The sequence below is a fragment of the Protopterus annectens genome, chromosome 5.part1 (genome assembly GCF_019279795.1).
Source record: "Protopterus annectens isolate FY-2018-M chromosome 5.part1, PAN1.0, whole genome shotgun sequence".
NCBI classification, from domain to species: domain Eukaryota; kingdom Metazoa; phylum Chordata; order Ceratodontiformes; family Protopteridae; genus Protopterus; species Protopterus annectens.
Window position 1 is genome coordinate 68,206,662 of NC_056736.1, and position 19,318 is coordinate 68,225,979.

General features: G+C 37.9%; 1 long non-coding RNA gene across 1 annotated transcript in view; it reads left to right on the forward strand.

Moving 5' to 3' along the window:
- The window catches only part of LOC122803282, a 181,984-nt gene extending 162,952 nt beyond the window's left edge, over positions 1 to 19,032 (forward strand). The window contains exon 2 of the long non-coding RNA XR_006365092.1: positions 18,433 to 19,032. This is a non-coding gene — a long non-coding RNA (uncharacterized LOC122803282). The remainder of the gene's footprint in view (positions 1 to 18,432) is intronic.
- Positions 19,033 to 19,318: the final 286 nt, after the last annotated feature.

The window sequence follows — 19,318 nt, forward strand, 5'->3', positions numbered from 1 at the left end:
CTCACAGCCATTCCAATGTCCCATTACTTGTCACTACCTCTCTTCCCCGTTAACATAAACAATGCTCAAACCTGCCAGTGCAAATACTGTTTTCTTCTTTATTTTTACTATGATTACAGAGATTTGGATTTAATTTAAATCATTTCTTTCAAATTTCATAGCACAAACACTGATGACCATTTGCTAAACAAAACATAACAGACTAACATGAGCAACAGTAATCTTCTCTTCCCTTGAAACTCATATTCATTGAAAATGCATCTGATCCGTGTTAGATTAAGTATACCTTGTGTTCCAGGCTGTTTTCAAACCATGGGAGCCACAGTGCACATTTTAGGACTATGCATAAATGACTATGTTCTTTGATTCACCCGACTGATTTAAATTACATTTTTTGTGTAATACAACCACATTTGTTAGTATGTCTTAAATTAGTAGTTTTGAACATTTTTTCAGTAAGCAGTAAAACAAGATGTATGAACCAATAATGACAAAAGTACCCATTTCAGAACATTTCAATAAAAAAAAACGCCACTCAAATTGCTCTCATTATAATCCATTATCATCCGTACTGAACAATCACAGACACTTTATTGGCTGTGCAAACATCACATGTCTGATTGTGATAAAAATGGCTAAAGTATTCCAATTTGAATACAAACATGCATGCTAGTACTACAAAGACAGACTGATGATTTTTTTAACTTTATCAGCTCAACACAGACATCCTAAACCCAGCAACTAGAGCACATTTTTGATTGTATTCTTCTTAGATGTCTCTGTCAAAAAATGAAATTAAAGACTGCTTAAGAATGACTAGATGATGAGCATAATGTACTTTCATCTACAGAGTCCCCCCGTTCCCACCAGCAGTTATAGCCACTTGGTTGACTGTGTATACCCCTTATTGTTATGAAGAAATGAAGTGCACGTACTTTATTGGCAGCTATAGATGAACTACATAAAAATGTATAATGATCACTAGAATCAGACCATAAGATCCAGCCATGTGTAGCACAGTTTAAATAGAAAAGTAGCCAGTGTTTATTGTGCTTGTTTTCTCAAATGTGTAGCGAGTTAGGCCTTCTGCCCTTGCTCTACTCTTTTCCAAAAATCTGCTGTAAGACTACAAAAGATAAGAACTTATTTTCAACTGTTTTCTGCACTTCTGGTTAACTAAAACAATATTTGCTGCATATCTGTTTAAACTGTGCAACTGCTTTTTAGGCTTAGTGAATTGAATCCTTACCTCTGTACTGTGTCCAACCCAACTGCTGTTGTTAGTCTTAAAGCTTGGTGGGTTTTGAGTTGCCTGCCTCTACTGTAAATTTGATATTGGGCACTCCTCCCAGTCCCATTGCATCAGCTCATTCTATTGAATACCGTGAGATCAGTTGTGAAGGCCCAATCATTGCATCAGCTCATTCTACTGGGTACAGTGTGATCAAATGTGGAGGCCCAACCCTGTAGCTTCTTAACCTTGAATTATCTTCTACATAAAAAAAATATTGTGCCTCGTCCTACTTTATTTTGCTTCTTGTGATTAGGTGTTCAACTGCATTTAGTTTGCCACATTTGTTACTGCTTGTCAGTAGCCTGATTAAACTGATGACAGTATTCTACTGAATTGCTGCTTTATTTGAGCTGTTTTTTACTGTTGTGACTGTGAGCTAATTTATCACATTTGCACTGTTTTAAATCAATGTACTGATTAACTGCATTTCATTACTGTTTATCTGTATTTCATTGCTATTTACTGCAATTCGTTACTATTTGACTACATTTTTCTGCATTTCATTACTGTTTAACTGTATTTTTTATACTGTGAGTTCTGGGTTTTGTCTGTAATTGATTAATCTGTGCTTTTTTGTGAGTTTTACTGTGTTCTTAACCCTTAAATTGAATAGCATAGTTTGGATAAAGGTTTGCTGCATCCATGGCTGTTTGTTTTTGCCTTCTGTGTTTCTGGCAGCCATCTTGTGTTTACCTTCTGTGTTTCTGGCAGCCATCTTGTGTTGGTAGGGTCCTATCTTGTCTGCTAGTGAGAGTAGCAGGGCTGCCTGGACCTTGTTTGGCACAAGCTGATTGGTAAAGAAAGCAGGAACTAGCAGGATTGGCTAGATTTATGTGTTACTAGAATCTTCTATTTTTTGTGGTATTTAAACCCTGCTTTTGAGCTGGTTTGGGCTTGTTTGCATGTCACACCCCACAGCTGCACTGTTTTTAACCCATTGTGAGGTTTTCCAGCTACAAATTTTCCCTTAGTAGCACTTGTGTGATCATCTGGTAGTACTTCTCTTAGACCTTCCGCCTTTTACAATCCTAGCTCTCTCTGGCCACTTCCCCTCAGATTCTGACAAATATGGATGGACAATTTCTTACTGTTTCACCTGCCAGTCTGGTTGATATGGACATCCTAAGACAGTATAGCAAATGCCTCATGTACATGGACAACTCTCTACTACTACCATCAAGGAACACAATTTGTGAGAGATGCAATTACATTAAGAACTTAGAGTCTATGACCCCTCCCTCACAAGCCAGTATATCTGGCACTAAGAAGGTTGTCAACACAAACACCACACCTCAGACACCAACCACACCTACACAACACACACCCACATATGTGGAGGTCCTCAACAAAATCATGCCCAAACAAAAGAGACCTCTGAGGCAAAACACACGTGAACTCCACTGCCCACCATACCACACACCACACATAGTCCACACACCTGTGTCTCACAGCCACTAAGGCTTAAACATAAACCCAACATATTAATCATGGGAAGCTCCATTGTGAGACACACAGATGTGCACCAGACTAGATAAGGAGAAAGTCATGGTTAGTTGTTTGTCAGATGCCAGAATCTGCCATATCACCCATGCACTCAAGTCTCTCAACAACAGGTACTGTTATGACTCTGTCGTAGTCCATGTTGGAGTGAATGACTTGAGATGTACCTCCCTGGACTATATGAAGAGAGTCATGACTGAGCTACTGAGTATGTGTCCCAGGCAGGTATGTTTCTAGCCTTAAGCAGCATTCTACCGTCACCTAGAATAATGCCACAATACAAACAGAAAATGATATGACTTTAACAATTGGCTTAGTTTTTGGTGTCATTCCAAGGGGATCCAGTACCTGACAGCCTGGGAAGACATGCTTGACAGACAGTTATGCTTTGCCAGAGATTGCCTGCATCTGTCTCCCTTGGGCTTTAGGCTTCTGGCAAAGGATCTTGCCTCCCCATAGTTTTTTTTTTTAGGCAATGCCATGAGGTCAAAACTACCAACATGAAAATTTCATCAAAACACAAATTAAAGGTCATGCTGCTAAACGCTAGGAGTCTAACCATGAAACTGCACTCATTGCAAGCATTCTTAACCCTGGAATATGCTGACATTTGTGCAGTCACAGAAACCTGGTTCAAGGCTGTGGAGAGCCCCCCAGCCATACCAGATTACTCATCCTATCATACATTCAGACCCCAAACCGTGGGCAGCAAAGCAAAAGGAGGTGGAACTGCAATATATATATTAAAGACCTACACACTTCCAGGCTGGTAAAGCAGTATGATGCAAAGGAGACACTCCAAGTGCAGTTAACCATTGACAAGACCCCTATTCAAATCATAGCTAGCTACAGGTGCCTAACTTTTACTGAAGATGCCCACTATACCTATTTGGACCTCTTTGAATCTATCAGGATTCAACCTTTTACCCTAATCCTGGGTGACTTTAACTATCCAACTATAGATTGGAAGAACTACTCAAGCCAAAACAGAAATACCCAGAAATTCATTGATTCTGCCAATTCAAATGCCTTGGACCAGCTGGTTGACACCCCCACAAGAGGTGATAATATCTTGGACTTGGTGTTAACCAACATGAGTAACCACTACAGCATACCTACAGTGTTATCCTCCCTGGTAAAATTCAACCACAAATTGGCCACTTCTCCCCTGACCCCCCCCCCCAGCTATGGCCAAACTAAAAAGTTCTCCAAAGCTGATTACAACCTCCTTAGGTATAAACAGCTTTACATCCCCCTCCATAGTAACTGGCACATATGTCTAAACCTACACCATATTGCTATACAAGCATTTATATAGCTACATGGAATCAGGAATACCCGACAGGACAACATCATCCTCCTCAAAGAAGAGTAAACCTGTCTAGTGGAAATTTGCAATAAATAAACTCTATAATAAAAAGAAAAAATTGCTGCCCAGGACTAAGAAGAAGGAGGTGCCTAAATGGAAGCCATCTCTCCTTCTTAACCTGAACAACAAATAAGAGCACTAGTGAAATCCTCTAAAGGCAGCTTCGAGTCCAAATTGGCTACATCTACTAAAGACAACCATAAGGCCTTCTTCACATATGTCCTCAGTCTCAAAGGAAGCACTCAGATCTGCTCAGATCTGGTGGTCAAGGAGACCACATTCACAAACAGCGTAGATATAGCCAACCTGCCGGCAGACAGGTTCAGTGAAAACTTCACCCCTCTATCCCCTACATGAATAAATCAGGACATCTCCAGCACCTTCCCCCATCCTCTTATCTCTATGGATCAAGTCATCACTGCTGTCTCAAAGGCAGTAGATACAGCCTCCATGGGACTTGATAACATCCCAGGCTGCATCCTAAGTGAACTCAAGCAGGAACTTGCAGCACCATTAGGTACCCTATTTAACCACTCTCTGAGTACCAGCTTCATCCCAGCTGAGTGGAGGACAGGCACTCTCATTCATTTGCACAAAGGTGGAGCATTCAATGATCCAGGAAATTATAGATCCATCAGCCTTACTAGCCTGATCTGCAAGGCCATGGAATGAATTATCATGGACCTCTTTAACAAGGACATTGGCAACCTCCAAACACTTGATCCCACATAGTTTTGTTTCATCAAGTGGAGGTCATGCCTGCTAAATCTGGTCGACTTCTTTGAGACAGTCACCAAAGTCATGGATGAGGGGAAGACGGTGCACGTCACCTACCTTGACCTGGCCAAAGCCTTTGATACTATTCCCCACTCATGTATAATACATAAACTCTCTCAACTAAGCATCAGTCCATATGTTACCAGATAGGGAGCAGACTGGCTCACTGATAGAACCCACCTAGTTAAAATAGGGGAAGCCACCTCAAGCAGTAGACCCATAACAGCAGTTTATCCCAGGGATCAGTCTTGGGGCTACTGTTGTTTGGGGTATATTTTTCTGAGGTGCAGGCCAAAACCAGTGGGCTATGGCTGACCAAGTTTTCAGATGACTGCAAGCTGGGTGTTGTCATCAATTCCCCTAGTGATGTGGACATTCTCCAAGAGGGTCTCACCCAAACAAATGACTGGTGCCAGAAACATGGCCTCAAACTAGAAGAGAACCAGGAAGTAATATAATTCATATATTACTAATACAATCATCCTTGATTCTGAGTATTTTAAAAAAATGACAAGTAACAACAGCCATCTTACAAAAAATGTACTTACTTTGTTTAAGACACAGTAGCCCTTTCTAAGAAAGTTTTTGGCCTTAATTAATCTGCATAAAATGACAGCAGAAGGTGGCTTCCAGAGGTGTTTTAATTATGTTTAGATGAAATGCTACTAAAATAAGCACTGTGGTACTTAAGTCAGTATGAAATCTAAAATCTCTTTTTGCCTTTTATTGATGTGATTGATCTGGAAACTAATAGCCTTGAAGTTGTAGTGTTATGCAATATCTGTGAATTTCATTTGATCTCACCCTGATTCTAAAGTCACACATTACTAAGGTGATTAAAGTAGTCAAAATTTGATAAAGTTACTAGCTACTCTATTTAATATACTCCACATCAAGGGTCAGCAACTTATAAGATAAGAAGAATATTTTTCAATTCTTTCACTAACCAAGGTTCATGTAGCCCCCTAGTTAAGAAATTAAACAACAAAGCAAATTTATGCAGACTGATTTCTAATAGAAAAAAAATTAGCAACTGATGGGAACAGTTTACATATAAAGAATTTAACAACATTGAAATGCTTTAACAATACTGCTGTTCTGCAGAAACCTATTTATGCCATCACAGAGCTACATCACCAAAGAATGACATACAGCTAGGTTGAAAACCACTGGTATAGATCAAATGCCTGCTTGGGTGAACTTTGCAGAAAACTGCTATCTAGACTAGATTATATTAGGCCTGAATCCTGGTGAAATTGAAATTTGTCATCATTAAATGGGTCACTGACTACAGCAATTCTTGTTTTGTCACTGTGGAGCATTTTGAAAGATACCACTATACTCATCACATGCTGGGCTTTCTCCTTCTGCAGGAGCTTATTGTTTTTGTAGGGGAACAAACATTAGCACACTGAGTAGTGGAAGGTTGTATTTGTCTTCTCAACCTGAAATATCCTCGAGTCCAGTTTTGCTTCACTTTTCTTATAAGACTAATGTTTGCCACTAACATTAGTTCATCTTTAGAGACCCTGGTATTCTAATTCTCTGCACATAGAACATGAAGCATTGTCCTGTTACATACATAGAATTCCGTCACCAGCAGGACCATCTGTGCAGCTTATCAGAAATATATTTCTAAACTATACTCATTAAAATGCAAGGGCTAAATTCCACAATCCTTTGGACATCAAATTCCACGTGGGTTTCTGTTACCCTCTCTCAGCCCATCCTACAAATATGGGCCCTGCTATAGTTTGGAAATTTCTTTGATAAAAATGCTGAATGCCATGGTCAGCAAAACCTGTTGTTGCTTGATTACTAAACAGAGCTTATCTAAACATGTAATGTGTGACTCTTTTCTCTGCACAATGTACTACTTGAATTGTCCTTTTGAAATCATTGTGAGTTTCTTATGATATTCTGTTAGCTTCTGCTTTGGGCAACACATTTCAGCCTCTTTCTAGGATGCTAACTTTTCTTCTTGATTAGCCTGGAAGATGTTTACCAGTATTCTGATGCCTTATTTCATGTGAAACCCTCATGAATCTGTCCATTACTATGATCCAATGAGATCTCTGCAGATGCATTCACTCTATGGCCGCTCCAGTGTCCCAACAAAAAGATATCCCTGGTTCCAACTTTGTTTTCTTGGAGAACAAAAGCTAAACTAGTGCATATGGGTTTATTTGAGTAATCTGATATTTATTAGCCAATATTGCAAGCAAATACCTTTCAGGGGATTAGTTTTGTTTTCTGATTCAATGTGCATACATAGTGGTGCAAATTGCTAAATGCATATCTTTTTTCCAACTGTATGTATTAACATTCTGCAGGATGAATCTTGTATTACAGCAATAACCAATGACTTGGGTTTTGTATATTGAAGATTTATCCATGATTGGTGTGGTTTTATCATGAGGGCAAAGCCCAAGTGATTAAACAAAGCCAACCGTGGGTAAATCTTCAATATACCACACCATGGGGTCAGTTATTGCTATTAAAAAATGGCATTATTTAAGAAGAAAATTACTTACTTTTCTTAAATAATGTCTTTGTATAATGGTGCCTTGGTGTTCTTCCATGTTGTTTCCTGAGTCTGCTCCTTAATGATGTACTGCGCTTGTGTATGGGACTTGCATTCCTAGGCTTACACAACAATATATATACATTCATTAAGCTCACATAGCATGGTTTTAAAGTTCTAAGCTGTTCGGCCTTGCTGTTTGAATACTATATAAACTGTGGACCCTCTGTTATGGATGTATCTTAATGTTATACTTATACAGTGGTGAATTCAGCTTAAAAACATAATTAATTCCAACCTTCTTCAGATTCAGAGAAAGCATGTTATTGCTTTTATATTGTTCATAATATGTATAAAATATACTTTGGAAAAGCATACATCTGGCCACTTCTCCCAGTTTTATAAACACCCTCCTGCTTTATGCTTAATATACTACCAACTGCAGACACACTAACAAAGCTAATGCAATAAAGTGGTGAGCTTACAGAGCAATTAAAAACATTGTCTGGCTGCTCAATGATACTTTAGCGGAAGGCCTTTTGCTGTTGGTGTATATAGCAATAACCCATGGTTGGGTGTGGGTAATGTTGGATTTACATCCTGCATATCATTTTATGTAGGCAAGACAACTAGAAAGTTGAAAGAAAGGATTATAGAACATAAATCAGAAATAAGAAGGAAAATAATAACAAACGCCTTAAGTAAACATATCTTAGATAAGGGTGAACAGCATAAATTTAAATTTAGGGCATTGGATACAGTACAAATGAATCTAAGGAAAGGTGATATGAGTAATTTGTTGGAATTAAAAGAATATGAATGGATCATTAGACTACAGGCGGACATGAGCCCTGGCTTGAATAATGCAGTCAGTCTAAAACCAGTGTTAATGAAAAGACGAAGGGAGAAGCTATAAGTCAGATTTTTAATATGTTAGATGAGAGTGAGAGAATGTATATACACACACACATATATATATATATATATATATATATATATATATATATATATATGTGTGTATATATATATATGTGTGTATATATATATATGTATGTGTCTGTGTGTGTGTGAGGGAGTGTGTGTGTGTGTGTGTGTGTGTGTGTAAATGAGAGTATGTATGCATATGTATATATGTGTTTGTATCTGAATGTTTATATATTTTATATGCATAATTGCGGGTATAATTGTATGTATTTATGTATGTAAATGTTTAGAAGAGAATATAAGTATACAGCTTTATGTAATATTTATTTTAAATATTTTTGGAAAATAATACATTTACTAGAAAAGTTCCTTTAAGCTTTGATTGCCAATTAGTGTGATAGGTGGACTGAAGCATGTGGTTTATTTTTATCTCCTATTTAAATACTGAATGCATTTAATTGATTTGTACTGATGAAGGGTGTAGACCTGAAAGCTTTGCAGTAAAGTGTTTGGTGTGTTTTAGAGTTAATGTTGGATTTACCCACGGTTGGCATGGTTTGGTCACGAGGGCAAAGCCCGAGTGACCAAACAAAGCTAAATCCAGCATTACCCACACCCAGCTGTGGGTTATTGCTATTATACAATGGTGTTAGTTTTGTGTTCTGTTATCTTTGTGTTGTTGTTGTTTAGGTTTTTGTTTGCTTTACTTTGTATTCTTCCACTTTTTGTGAGATAAAATAGTCCACAGCTAGATGTAAAATAGCGCTATATACCAAGACATTATGCAAGGTTATTAAAAAAGTGTTTTGGTACCAATTTGTAAGAATAAGTGTGATGTGCAGAGCTGTAGTAACTACAGAGGGATTCAACTGATCAGTCACAGCATGAAGTTATAGGAAAGAGTAGTGGAAGCTAGGTTAAGAAGGGAAGTGATGATTAGTGATCAGCAGTATGGTTTCATGCCAGGAAAGAGCACTACAGATGCGATGTTTGCACTGAGAGCGTTGATGGAGAAGTACAGAGAATGTCAGAAGAAGTTGCATTGTGTCTTTGTGTACTTAGAGAAAGCATATGACAGGGAGCCTAGAGAGGAATTGTGGTATTGTATGAGGAATCGGGAGTGTCAGAGAAGTATGTAAGAGTGGTACAGGATATGTACGAGGGTAGTGTGACAGCGGTGAGGTCTGCGGTTGGAGTGATGGATGCATTTAAGGTGGAGGTGGGATTACATCAAGGATCAGCACTGAGCCCTTTCTTATTTGCAATGGTGATGAACAGGTTGACAGACGAGATGAGACAGGAGTCCCCGTGGACTATGATGTTTGCAGATGACATTGTGATATGTAGCGAGAGTAAGGAACAGGTGAAGGAGACCCTGGAGAGGTGGAGATATGCTCTAGAGAGAGAAGATGAATGAAGGTCAGCAGGACTAAGACAGAATATATGTGTGTGAATGAGAGGGAGGATAGAAGAATGGTGAAGATGCAGGGAGTAGAGGTGGCGAAGGTGGATGAGTTTAAATACTTGGGATCAACAGTTCAGAGTAATGGTGAGTATGAAAGAGAGGTGAAGAAGAGAGTACAGGCAGGATGGAGTGGGTAGAGAAGAGTGTCAGGAGTGATTTGTGACAGACGAGTACCAGTAAGAGTGAAAGGGAAGGTCTACAAGAGGGTAGTGAGACCAGCTATGTTATATGGGTTGGAGACAGTGGCATTGACAAAAAGGCAGGAGTCAAAGCTTGATGTGGCAGAGTTGAAGATGGTAAGATTTGCACTGGGTGTGATGCAGATGGACAGGATTAGGAATAAGTGTATTAGAGGGTCAACCCAGGTTGGAAGGTTTGGAGACAAAGCCAGAGAGGCAAGATTACTTTGGTTTGGACATGTGCTGAGGAGGGATGCAGAGTATATTGGGAAAAATATGCTAAGGATGAAACTGCCAGGTAACAGGAAAAGAGGACGGCCTAAGATAAGGTTTATGGATGTGGTGAGAGAGGACATGCAGGTGGTTGGTGTGACAGAGACAAACTTTTCCTTATTTAGATAATTTACTGATTTTTGCAGAGTCTTTTACCAGATGTCATGAGTTCTTAGAATAAGTTTCTTCTCTCTTTACCAATCTGGGCTTCCAAATGAATGTTCAGAAATTCTTGACTGTGTCACACAGGATTGTGCTTTTAGACTACCTTCTAGATACATCTCTTCAAAGGCATTTCTTATCAATGGAAATGTATTTTTCTATCAGGAATCATCCCAGTTCTTCTGCAATCTGTCTGAGAATTCAGTCAGTGATATCTCGGGATTCTAAGGTTCGCAGTTCCTGTGATTCTCATGATTCCTCTTGCCAGGTTATATATGAGAAAAAGTCGGGTTTAAAAAAATGTGGACCCAGCATTCTCTTCCTCTGGGGATTTCTGATTCCATTTTTAGGATTTATCAAGAAATAACTACATTGGTGGAAACAATAAGATACCCTAGTTTTTGCTTGAGAAAGTGGTTTCCATGGGGTAAATCTCCAAGGTCTATGGGACAATTCAGACAGACCAAAACCCATAAATATCAAACAGATGTTAGCTGTGATCTATGCTATAGAATCTCTTCATAAGGGGACCACCAGGTCTTACCTCCTGTGTAGGCTGGGTATGATGGCCTCAGAGTTATCTCTACAGCATTGTATAACCCTCCAAGTATCTTATAGTCTGCAAGAGCAAAATGTAGTGGCAGACAAGCTGAGCAGGACCAGGACAGACCCTTTCAAATGGAAAATGTATGGAGGGGTGTTCACTGAATGGATCTAGTTGTGAGGAACACCTCATATAGATTTGTTTTCCTCCATTCAAAACAGACAGCTAAGTAAATACTATACCAGAACTTCTTGTAGGCAGGCCTGGAAAACAGATGTATTTTCATTCCCATAGTTGGGAATGTTCTTGCATGCATTTCACTGATATCCAGTGTTATTATGAAAATTCAGAAGGAGTCTCCAGAAATTCTTGTGGTGATTTCTTTCTGGCCTAGCCAACATTGGTTGAGCTTTCTTATGGAATCAGCCAGGCGCAGTTGCCATAAGCTTTCTCACAGATTGGATCTACTCACACAAGACAGGGGAAGTTTGGTACACCCCAGTCTCTAACAATTTTAAATGACTGACTGCCTGGATGATTCAATCCTAAAACCTTTTAGTCACCTTTTTCATGAGGATGTGCAGCAGGTGCTAAAGGAAGCAGAAATTCTGCTACTAGGAAATCGTAGTGGTGGAGATTTTCTAGTTGATGTCTCATCTATAACAAGGATCCCATTTTGGATTATAAGCACTGCCTCTAAAACATTTATGTGAGTTACTATCCTATGGCCTGTTAACTCCTTTGGTAAGGGGGATTTATCAGACATTTCAACATGTCTGCCAGTAGATCCTCATCTTCATTTCAGATTTAGCTCAAGCTGTTCTACAAAGAGTTTTTTTTCCATTGATACAGAAGATCACATGTTATTCAGGTGACAGTTAACTGGGATCTTTACTTTCTTGTGGGAAAGTTATTTCTCTTTGTGTTTCAACAAGCTATTCTGGCTGCTCTGGATTCATCTTTTTGGTAGACTAAATGGCTTATTGTGCTGCCATCTGCAGGAATTAAGGCAAGTTCTATAGAGCATTTTTTATGGCATATTGGAAAGGGTGACTGCGGTGGTGCAGCATTTAGTGTTGTCATCTCACAGCAGGAGGTTCTCTGGATTGAGTCTCTCCTGAGATGCCTTCTGTGCGGAGTCTGCATGTTGTCCCTGCGGTCACGTGGGTTTCCTCCAGGTGCTTCGGTTTCCTCTCACATTCCAAAGACATGCAGTAGGTGAATTGGACACTCTAAATTGGCCATAAGTGATAGTGTATGTGTAAGTGAGTATACAAATGAACCACCACAGCAGGGTTAGCCACCCAATGGTGTAAACACCTTGGCTCAAGATGATTGCCACTGCTGAAGTGACATATTGACCCCATGTGCAAAATGGGAAAAGGGGTTGAAGATGGATGGATTGAAAATGGGTGGATTCTAGAAGCATTCTGGAGGTAACTGCATGACCCTCTGTATATTCTTTTACAAAGTATTAGAGAATAGGTGACCTATAGATCACACCCTGATTGAAGAATGGACATTCTCCTGCAAGTTGCTGTGGAGCTCGGACTGAAAAACAAGTAATGGCCACCATTATTTTACACTCCCTAAACAGCGCTTTTGCTGTTTAATGAGTATAAAATAAAAAAGAGTAAAATAAAAAATGTGTGTGTGTGTGTGTGTGTGTGTGTGTGTGTGTGTGTGTGTGTGTGTATGCGTTTATGAAAATGAGAGAGATGATCGAAAATAAATGAAACAGAAAATAAGTGTGTGTGTGTGTGTGTGTGTGTGTGTGTGTGTGTGTGTGTGTGTGTGTGTGTGTGTGCAAGTGTGTTCGTGTGTGTCTGTTTACATTGTTGTCTGCCTGTGTGAGTGAATGCGTGCATGAAAGCAAAAAAGACTATGTGTGTATACGTGTGTGTGTGTGTGTGTGTGTGTGTGTGTGTGTGTGTGTGTGTGTGTGTGAGAAAGAGAGAGAGAGAGAAAGAAAGTGAAGAGTGAGAGCAATCGGGTGATCCCTGGCAACAGCAACATCTCATAAGAGGTTTGTGTACCTCTCAACCTCTGGCCACAGGAAGTCTAGACAGAGCCAAAAATAATAGGGAAACAAAGGACCAAATATATGGATGGATTTTAAATATTGCTCTTATAAACTTAGAAAGTTATAGATAACAAAATCCAATGTCAAGACAAATCTTTATTCAGCAAGCATTCAAGCTTTCGGGTTCACACCCTTTCTCAATACTAAAACACATTAAACTCAACTCAGTTAAACTTTTAAAATAGGAGCAAAACTATCACATGACTACAGCCAGCCAATCATGTGATAGTATATAAAACACACAATGCAAAATATAAAATTTAAAGAATATTATATAAATATACATCAATACACAATATAGTAATACAATACATATATAATACTCTATATAGAGCGATCTAAAACTTTATTAAAAATCCTAAAAAATCTAATATTTAGTATGTTGCAGCTTTACTAAAATGGGTTTTAGCGTTACAGCAGTGTTAAGGCCAGGTGGAATATCTGCAGCCAGTTGCAATATCCCCTCATATTCCTTAGTTTCAAGCAAGTTATTTACATCACCCCCCCCTTAAGGATCTATGGCCTACATCTATTACTCTAAATTTAAACTTGTGACTATTGTCAGTGCTTCTAATATGTTTGCTTAGTGCATTCTTATCATTGTTTTTCCGTATATCCGATTTATGTTCTATGATTTGTTCCTTTAACTTTCTAGTGGTTTTACCCACATAGAAAGAAGGACACTGAACACAAATTGCCATGTAAACCACATTAACACTAGTACCAAGTCGCTGTCACTTTAAAATTATAAGTCACATTTGTAGTCGGATGTCTAAAAAGTTCACTACCTTTACCTAAAATATCAGTACAGCATGAACAATCCCTGCAATTAAAGATCCCAATCCTCATTTCTTACTGGGGTGTAGATTTAGAATTGAAGCCTTTATAGCACAATTTACTTTTCAAATTTCTCAGATTTTTATATGAGAAATATGGCTTAACACCCAATATTTCCTTGATCTCAGGGGAGGCCATTAATATAAACCAATTTTTCTCTATAATTTGTTTTACAAGAGGTGTTCTAGCATTATATGCCACAACATATCTAATTTTCTCAGTGCTTGAGGTAGCATTCATTTTCACACCATCATAATCTACTTTGGCACTAAAGATGGGTTTAAGTGTCAATGTTCTCTCCCTTATAACTCTATCACTCATCTTTAACATCTGTTGCTGGTCATAACCACTTAGTAAAAATTCATTCTTCAAGTCTTCTAATTGTGTTAGAAAGACAGAATCATCTGCATTTAATCTACTAACCCTATTGAATTGTGCTGTCATTATTCCTTTAAAGACATGCGGAGCATACATACTACATCTGTTAATGTACCTCCCTGCATGTACCTGTTTCTTGTGAATACTGGTCTTTAGGCCACCATGTTTCAACTGTAACTGTAGGTCCAAAAACACAATGTCAGTTGCAGAATATTCCAATTTAAATTTAAGGAAAGTAGTGGTACTATTCAAATACTCAATATATTCATGTAGTTCATCAATTGTTCCTTTCCTAATGATAAAACAATCATCAACAAAACATTGATACAGACAGACTTTCTGACTCAAATCATTCAAAGTGCTATACACATGAGTAGTCTCCCACTGATAGAGAACCAGATTGGCATATGTGTTAGCCACAGATGTCTCCATTGCTACCCCAGTCAACTGTAAATAAAACCCACTATCAAATAAAAAAATGTTTTTGGATAAAACTATGTCCAATAACGTGCAAATATTTTCTCTCTCTCTTGCTGTTATCACATCTTTACTAACTAGGAATTCCCTTATAGCTTGTATTCCATCCTCATTAGGAATCACTGTAAACAGTGACATTATATCCAACGTCACCAATAAGTATTCCCCCTGATGTATCTCTGCTCCTTGTAGGGTATCATACCAAGTTCGTAATTTCAATATGAAATCTATGGTGTCTTTTAGAATATTTCTACAACTAGGTAAAAACTGACTCAGTTTCCTCTGTAGTTATATAGAAATGGGCTCAGTTACCCAACCTTTACCATACACTATAGGTCTCATGGGGGGGGGGGTGAAGGAGTGATTTATGTATTTTAGGTAGTCCATATAGCTGTGGTGTTATGGAACAGGGTACAGTAAAAAAAGTTAAATAAATCCAAGTCTGTATCCCTAGATAATTGTAAATCATAGATAAACGTATTTACTTCACTTATACATTTCTTAACTTCCATAGGGGAAATAAGCTTAAAAGTATTTCCTTCCCTCAACAACAGTTTCATAGACTCCATATAGATGTCATGGTCCATAATCACCACAGAACCCCCCTTATCCGCTTGTTTGGTAACTAAATTCTTTCATTCTGCAAAGCTTTCAGTGCTAATGATTTTTCATAAGTTAAATTATATTTCCTATGCTTGGCTTTTGTTGAATATAATATCCTTAACTCAGCTTCACATACATCATGCAATACTGTTATCATTGGTACACTTACTGGTATAAAAGTGCTTCTTCATTTGCAAGTAATAGAGTTTTCAAACATACTGCCTTTAAATAACATCCTTGAAAACTGTTTTAAATCAGTCAAAGCAGTCATTAAATTGGCCGTTGCAGTTGGTATAAAGTTTAAACCATTCTGAAGTAATGAAATATGTGAATTCATTAAAACAACAGAAGATAGGTTTAAAGTACCTTGAGTTATCTCCGGGTTAGTTTGCCCTGACCCACCGGGCTTTTGTTCTTCCATTTGGTTTGCTTTTGTAGTGGTCTTCCTCTCAAAGTGCTCCATTCTTGCACTTTCTCTGGTTGTTCCAATTGAAAACGTTTTTGTAAGCCCAGGGCAGAGGCGTTCAAAAAAGGCTGTTGGCCTTTTTTACTAACTTCACTTCTGGTTTCCATTATCCCTGTAGTACGCCACACATTAGAACTTGCATCGTCTGCCATACTTACTGTTGGAATAATAGAGGACGTGGACGTGTCCTTCATTGAACCCACTAATGTCTTGGTGGATTCTATGGTAACAGCATTTTGATTGGCTGGATTTGTCTTGACGTTGGATTTTTGTTATCTATAACTGCCACTCCCTATACAGTAAGGATCCTTGGTTGCATCTTGAAACTTAGAAAGTTGCTAGAATAACATTGTTTCAATTAGCATGTGTTTTCTGAAGGATATGAAGTCTGAAACTCGAATGTCTATCATTACTTAATGAATTCAATCCCCAGTAATTTCACAGAACACTACAAATTATATGCGGAATGGACCAACCATATGAGCCAAAAATCTGAATATTCTGCAAAAATCTGGATAGTTGAGAGATATGCTCTTGACGCTTAGCAAAAGATAACTCTATAAGCCTAAAATAAAGGGGTCCGGGGACAAAGGCTCAAAATGCTAACATATTTTACTTGAATATTGGGATTTGTGTTAGTATGTATTTTCTGAAGCACAGCTGTGAGTGTTAGAGAGAGAAAGTGAGTGAGCTGGACTACTGGCAGCTGCAACAGTAAAGAAGATATCATACCTCTGGATCTTTCAGCTGAAGAAATCTGGATAAAGCCTAAAATAAAGAGGGAACGAGAGCTCAAAAATAGAAATGGATTTTAATTATTACTCTTATAAAATTACAGACTTGCTTAAACAAAGGATTTCTGTTAGCATGAATTTTCTGAAGAAAATAAAAGTCTGAAACTCAAATGTATGCCATTATTTAGTAACTGCAATCTCCAATGACTGCCAACAAACAAACATCTTAGGAGTAAGGGACCAAAAAATAAAGTAAAACTTGAATATTTTTAAAGTGTTATATTTTGGATGTAAAATGTTTCATCCAACACCATTAACATATACTACAGCAAGTTTGAAACATTAGGCGGAGGAACTATTTTACATCAAAAATATATATAAAAAATATAGTAATAAAAAATAATAAGTAAGTAAAACAACAATTTTACAGACAGCCCATTCTCTAAGTGCAATAATGCCCTCCAGTGTGTGTGTTACTGGGGAAATAATGCCCTTCCAGGAGTGTAGAGGCCCTCAGTCTGCAGCATCAGGCCTCAGAACACTCCTGGGCAGGCATTATTTCCACAATAATACACACCCTGTGGGGCATTATTGCTTGCTTACAAACTGAATTATGTTTTCAGGTCCTGGGCTGTGTTTGATAGGACCATTTACCAGGGGATCCTGGAGCCTCTTCCTTAGTCTTCCCAGATTGAATAAGCTTTGGTAATAAACCCAAATAGCCAAAGGCTACAGCAGTAAGTGAAAGTGATGAACATAGTACAGTTGTGTAAGTTGGCTCTTGCCATAAAGGTAGCTGTTCAAATTCCTTATTGCTGTAGTAGCCACATCCACACTCCACCCCCCTTTATGTGTTTAGAGTTTTTTGTTTAATAGAAACAGTTTTTGTTTCTATTAAATGTTTTTTTCAGGATTAGAGCCTTCGTATTCTAAGGGAAAGAAAGTCACAAATAAGTTCTGAAATAGTCTTCATTAAGAATGCTGATTTCCCTCCACAGATGGACTGCCCAATCAGTACTCAGACTGCAGGTGTGGGAGGGAGCCATAGCTTTGTGAAGCTAGCTGGTTGTTGTATCTCGGGCAGCATAAGTACAAATGGCCAAAGGCTACTGCAGCAGTGAAGAACTCGAACATCTACTGTTATGGTAAGTGTAACTTATACAACTGTCCTTTCCAAAATGAAATTAGAACTTGAATGATGTTTTAAATAGAGCTTTAGGAAATGTATTCATATGCAGTTCTGACCAGTAATTTATTTTCTTCTTCCTAGAAATGCCAAATAAATATGCAGCAACATGTGATAACTTATGCATAATATTTGTTTAAAGCACGTACAAATCTGTAGTCTGGCCCCACTAGAAGCCATCAAATTTACTGTGTACCACCATTTATTGTCACCAGATCAAGTCAATGAGTGGCTTAAACAAGAAAGCTGCAAGAACAGAAAATAAAAAGTTCAGGGGTAACAAGGATGCTTTCAATACAATCAGAAATTAATATTGGAATGAAGAAGCTCAATATTAATTGTAACAGGCAAACTAAAACAGATCTAAGCATTACTTTTTAAAGTTCCCATGAATATGTTATGACTATATGAAAAATATTGGCTGGCTACAAGATAGTCCATTGGTGGGGTCACACTTCATTACTTTCCCATAAAAGTTTAATAAGCTGTTTAATAGGACATCTCTCTTTTATATACTGTATATATTAAATACCTAAATCCTAGGATTACATTGTCTGTTTTTCTTTCTACAGAATGTACTTGGATTAGCTCTGATATTGAAGCTAAGATTTCAACCTCCTACACAGCACCATTTAACTTTTTTCATTATTATCATAGATCCTTTGGGGCAATGCTGTGTTTTTTCATCTCTGCTCACCTGGAACTAAGCAAAGAAATATGGAAGTTAAACTGATTGTCACTGCTCATATACTTAATAAAACGTATTTCTCCACCAGAGCCCTAAAAATAATGACTCGCATATTAGAAAACAACTACAAAATTCTTCCTTCTATGCAGAAGTCTTAACAATCAGCCAAAGACTAATTTTTGCCAGCATTTGAACAATCTGGAAAACTAAGAGTACTCTGTAAGAGCAACGTAAATGAAGAGTACAAATCAACCACAACTACCTACACGATTGTGCATTGAAATACAATTTATGAATCGTTCATTTTGTATGTGTTACTTGATTTAGAGCATAGTGCTTGCATGTGATTGTTTCTGCACTGGTGTGAAAACATAATGTAGAATTGACTCTTGGGCATGATTTGAATATGACAGCTTAGCTCTGAATGCAGATTTTTGCTGAGAACACAACACTTTCAAACACAGTACCCAGATACAATATGGTATGCCATGAAAAAGTACTGCTAACTGCAATGTGAAGATTTGATATGTATCCTTAATTTAAAAATAAATCTGTACGACACATCTTAACAGTTTCTTAACACTAATTAGAGTCTGAAAACAAGAGCACTAATGACAGATAACAAACAGCGTGTTTGATTTGGTGCAGTATAGTTTTTTTATTAAGGTATTGTTTTTCTGGATTTTTTTGAACATTCTGCAAACTTCCATAGAAATAAAACTTAAGCTTGTGGTGTCATCTGAGAAACTTGACAGGAGTGATGTGAGTCTTTTTGTACTAACTAGTGGCAACAATGCCAAACATACAGAATGAATAACAGGATAAATCAAAATGTATGTGAGTCTAAGCATCTGT